Here is a 6,000-nt window from a genome sequence, read left to right as displayed (position 1 = left end):
AAGTAGCGAATAGTAGAATGAGAATTACCTATTAGAATAGGACTTAGAAATTATCAGAAATAGACCAGAATTGGTATAATGGCAATGAGCCAATTTTGGGGTATTACAACTACAAGTACAAAACAAGGTGCAAGCAAAGTATTATACTTCTCAACAAGTTTCCATATTTGTTCACATAACATTCATGCATTCACCTACAAGTATAGAGGATGATAGGAATATTTTGAGGGAGTACCATTTTTACATCAACAATGATTGATCACATTCTATGGAGTTTGTACATGGTTATTTTCAACTATTTTATGGAGATTTGGCTAACAGGGGCATACCATATCATCAACACATTATTTGGTTAGACAATTGTGCATCTCAATTCATAGATGCATGGATGTTCTATTGGTTTAATATTTTTGGTCAAGAAATCCTAAGATTAGTTGGTTTCAATTAAATTGGAACCTTTTCCAAGTCCTAGAAGTGGAATCAAGTGAAAAATGTAAAAATTACACTTTTTATGCAAAGTTGCATTGTTGAAAGTTGTAAAAGTTGCTCAAATTTGCAACTTAGTGAGAAAAGGGTTATAACTATTAAAATATTGGTTGTAACCATTAAAATAGACATAGGATATATATATATATATATATAATTTGTGAGGTCTGGAGGGTATTAATGTATGGATTGGAAGAAGTTGCAAAGAAAGAAATTCAGTTTTGGAGTCATTTTTATTGTTGTTTAGATGTTGCACAAACTATACAGACTTTTAGACTAGATGTAATAGATTTTTAAGATAGATCTTTGAATCAACTTTCTTTTTCTTCAGGTCTCATTGTTTTGTGTGTTTTCTAACTCAAGTTATTGCATTTTTAGTGAAACTAGGTTTTAAGGACAACATTTTGGCAGCACATAGCAAAAATGGGCCTCTAACTACAATTTCCTTGGTTAAAATTTCATGAATACTTTGGAAATGGTAGTTAGTAGGGTCCTTTTGAAGATTCTAGGGTTTTAAGACTAGGGGATGTGTTTTGTGATTTTTCCAATCAAGCCCTAGGTCAAGTACCAAGAAGGATTTTACTTCTTATAGCATGTTGATTTGTGAATGGAAGGAGGATGGGAATTGATGAAGGGCTAAGAATTTGGAAATAATTTATTTTATTATTTTCAAACCTTTCTAAGAATTGAGTCAATTTACACAACCCTATTTCCTACTGGTTTCTTTGTAAACCAAGCCTAACTTGATCACTTAGGTCTATGTTGCTTTGTGAAGAAAAGGGAATGTTGGAGTGGGGTTAGAACTTGATGCTTTGGGGTTTTGAGTAACTTTGAAAAGGGTATTCAAAAACTTAATTTTTTTTGGGTCTTTTTTGAAACTTTTTGAAGTTAGATCCCAAAAACCATTTCAGGAGGGCTAAAAGGGGCTTATAGGGCTACTAGGCCAAAGTGGGGTTTGAAGCTTTGTGCAAGTGTATGATTCAAACCAATGGTGTAGTCTATACTAAATAGGTTTCCTAAGATCATTTAATTTCTTAGAACCCTTGGGACAAACTTCTAGGGTGTTTTCCTAGTATTAACCTAGTTGTGGGAGATTGGTGCAAAACCCATAAAGTGGGCAAGTTTGGTTCTTTGTCCTTGGATTCTTGGTGAAGTTGGAGAGCATGTTTCTTTGATCCATTAGAGGATTGGAGTGTTCTGAAACCTTGTAATAAGGTTAAAGATTTGATAGCTAGTTGGTTGATTTCAAGAGTGGGAAGCCCATTAGAAGCTTCTTAGTTATGCTCTCTGAATCAGTTCCCTTATTAGGCTTTTGGAGAATCCTTATGCTTTGGTACTTTTGAACTTAGGCAAACCTAGTGATTAGGTGCCCTACCTTGTTTGGGTTGTGATAACCTATGATAAGTTTATTATTGATGCTTGTGATAAGTGTCCCAACACTAAACCCTCTTTTTGAGAAATTTGAAGTATACCAACCTTGTCTAATTGCCTAGTGACTTGTATATTAGAAGCTTCCACCATGGACTGCTACATCACAACCTATCCTAAGTGAACTATCTAGGATCCTTAGGTGCCTTCTTTGATGAGTCTAGAATGGGTGCTTTTGCACCAATCATCTACTTGACTGGGACATGTTTGGGAACTGAAAATCTCCATTTAAACTCAAGTCTCCATTTAAAGGTGGCAATGAGCTTTTTGTTGTTCTATTAAGATCATTAATATATTTCTATGAGAACTTTGAGGGATCATGCCCAGCTTGAGTATCTTGGCTTCCCAAGTCTTGTAAATACAAGGACATTGATGAATAGGCATTTCTAGTTGAAACATCTATGGTACTGGAATGGAGTGCATGACTAGATTCTTTTCCTACTAATGAGCCAATTTGAGGCTTCACTTCACATTGCTCTGTGAACAATTCTATAGCAGTTGCTACTTCTCTATCTAAAATTTTTGTAGCTAGTAGCCAATTTCTTATTCATTTCCTTTCAATATTCATGGGAAACTAAGGTATTTAGTTACCTAATAGGTCCTAGGAATCTTAACGAGGGTCCTAGAATAGTCCTAGATGGACCCATTTGACCTAAATATGTAAAGAGCAAAAATTGCTCAAAAGTTGCTATGTTGCTCAAAAGGTTGCTTGAGCAACTTTTGTAATTTTTGCAAAAAAAGTTTCAAATGGAAATTAGGGAGCTTGTAACTATCCATGCTTGAGTATATGATCATGGGAAACATTTTTTCAAAGGTTAGAAGGTTTCCAGTTAGATTTGCATTTTTAAGCAACTTTTACAACTTTTGCAATTTTGCACAAAAAGTGCAACTTTTGCAAAATTCACTAGATTTCAAATCTAGGACTTGGAAAAGGTTCCACACTATTAAAAAAAAACTAAAAAAACCTAATCATAGGCTATCTTAACCAAAAACTCAAAAAGACCCAATTTTGACTAATTGGCAACTTTTGCTCATATCTTGTACAAAGTGGCCTATGCATACATATCTTGCTCATATCTCTCTCACCATTAATCACAGGATTGAACTATCTATTCCATTAGCTTTTGGTGGATAGGTAAACCCTAGCCCCAATCTCATCCCATCCCATTCAATGCTTGAACATTCTCAGACATGCCGAAACGAAATGTCCCTAAGAGTCACTAAATGCCATAGGGAAATGATCTTTGATGGGGCATATCTCAGAGCTTATGCAAGGTATCAATGTGATTATAGGTGCTATAGGACCATGTTATAGAGACCTACAATAACCTCTCTCTCTTTTTGGAGATCTTACTCCATTTTGATTTTGTGGCACCATCTTAGGTGATGTTAAAACTTGTAGTGTTAGCCAATACAAAGTTGTCAACTGCCAAATCTCCCTCACCATTCATCATGGGATCAAACTATCTATTATGTTAGTTCTAAATGGCCAGGTAAACCCTAGCCCCAAGCTCATCCCATCCCATTGAGTGCTCAAACATTCTCAGGCATGCCTAATCGAAACATCCCTAAGTCACTAAATGCCATAGGGAAACTATCTTTGATAGGGCATATCTCTGAGCTCATGTGAGGTATGGATGCAATTCTAGGTGCTATAGGACCATGTTGTGGAGGTCTACAATAAACTCTCTCTCTTTTTGGAGATCTTACTTTGTTTTGATTTTACGAAGCCATCACAGGTGATGCTGAAACTTGTAGTATTAGCCAGTACAAAGTTGCCAGCTACAAAATCTCCCTCACCATTCATCATGGGATCAAACTATCTATTCCATTAGTTTCAAGTGGCCAGGTAAACCCTAGACCCAAGCTTGTCCTATCCCTTTCAGTGCTTGAACATTCTCAGGCATGCCAAACTAAAATGTCCCTAAGAGTCACTAAACACCATAGGGTAGTGATCTTTGATAGGGCATATCTCAAAGATCCAGCGAGGTATGGACGCAATTCTAGGTGCTATACAATAGTTTTGCAAAGACCTACCATAACCTATCTCACTTTTTAGAGATCTTAGTCCATTTTTATTTTGTAGTGCCATCTTGGGTGATTTTAAACTTGTAGTGTTGGCCAGTACAAAGTTGCCAATTGCCAAATCTCCCTCACCATTTGTCATGGGATCAAACTATCTATTTTTTTAACTCTGGGTGTCTTGATAAACCCTAGCCCCAAGCTCATCTTTTCCTCTTGAGCATTTGAACTTTCTTGGGCATGCCAAATTGAAATGTCCCTAAGAGTCATTAAATGCCATAGGGCAGCAATCTTTGATGGGGCATATCTCAAAATCTCATGTGAAGTATGGATACAATTCTGGGTGCTATAGAAAAGTGTTGTAGAGACCTACAATAACCTCTCTCCCTTTTTTGAGATCTTACTCCATTTTGATTTTTTGGTGCCATCTCGGGTGATGATAGACCCTATAGTGTTCACCAGTACAAAGTTTCCAGTTGCCAAATCTCCCTCACCATTCATCCTAAGGTTGAACTATCTATTTCATTAGCTCCAAGTGGCTAGGCAAACCCTAGCACCAAGCTCATCCCATCACATTGAGTTCTCAAACATTCTCGGGCATGCCAAACTGAAATATCCCTAAGAGTCACTAAAAGCCAAAGGGAAATGATCTTTGATGGGGCATATCTCAAAGCTCATGCAAGGTATGGATGAGATTCTAGATGCTATAGGATTGTATTGTGGAGACTTATAATAACCTCTCTCACTTTTTGGAGATCTTACTCCATTTTGATTTTGTGGTGCCATCTTGGGTGATGCTAAAACTTGTAGTGTTAGCTAGTACAAAGTTGCCAACTACCATATCTCCCTCACCATTAGTTGTGGGATCAAACTGTCTTTTCTGTTAGCTTTGGGTGGCTAGGTAAACCCTAGCCCCAAGCTTGTCCCATCTTGTTGAGTGCTTGAATGTTCTTAGGAATGCCAAACCAAAATGTCCCTATGAGTCACTAAATGCCATAGGCCAACAATATTTGACTGGGCATATCTTAGAGCTAGTGTGAGGTATGGATGCAATTCTAAGTGTTATAGGACCATGTTGTGGAGACCTACAATAACCTCTCTTACTTTTTGAATATATTACTCTATTTTGGTTTTGTGGTGCCATCTTGGGTGATGCTGAAACTTATAGTGTTGGCCAATACAAAGTTTTCAACTGCCAAATCTTCTTCACCATTCATCATGGGATTGAAGTGTTTATTCTATTAGCTCTGGATGGTTGGGTAAACCATAGTCTGAAGCTCATCCCATCCTATTGAGCACTCAAACATTCTCAGGCATGCCGAACCGAAACATCCCTAAGAGTCACTAAATGCCATAGGGAAACAATCTTTGATGGGGCATATCTCAGAGCTCATGTGAGGTATGGATGTAATTTTGGGTTCTATAGGACTGTATTATGGAGACCTACAATAATATCTATCACTTTTTGGAGATCTTACTCCATTTTGATTTTGCGGCACCATCTTAGGTGATGCTAAAACTTGTAGTGTTGGCCATTACAAAGTTGTCAACTGCCAAATCTCCCTCATCATTCGTTGTGGTATCAAACTATCTATTCTATTAGCTCCAAGTGGCTACATAAACCCTAGCCCAAAGCTTGTCCCATTCTGTGAGTGCTCAAACATTCTCAGCCATGCCAAACCAAAACATCCCTAAGAGTCACTAAATGCCATAGGGCAATGATCTTTAACAGGTCATATCTTAGAGCGTGTTCTATAGGACCATGTTTTAGAGACATACAATAACATCTCTCACTTTTTGGAGATCTTACTCCATTTTAATTTTGCAGTGCCATGTCGAGTGATGCTGAAATTTGTAATGTTGGCCAACACAAAGTTTCCAACTGCCAAATCTCCCTCACCATTTATTATGGGATTGAACTATCACTTATGTTATCTCTAGATGGCTGGGTAAACCCTAGCCACAAGCTCATCCCATCCTATTGAGCACTCAAACATTCTTGGGCACATTGAATGGAAACTCCCCTAAGAGTCACTAAATGCCATAATTCAAATATCTTTGATG

Source organism: Cupressus sempervirens, chromosome 8 (assembly GCF_028749045.1).
Source record: "Cupressus sempervirens isolate cs-2001-9-10 chromosome 8, ASM2874904v1, whole genome shotgun sequence".
NCBI classification, from domain to species: Eukaryota; Viridiplantae; Streptophyta; class Pinopsida; order Cupressales; family Cupressaceae; genus Cupressus; species Cupressus sempervirens.
The sequence above is the reverse complement of the archived record's forward strand: the minus strand, read 5'-3'. Positions refer to the sequence as shown.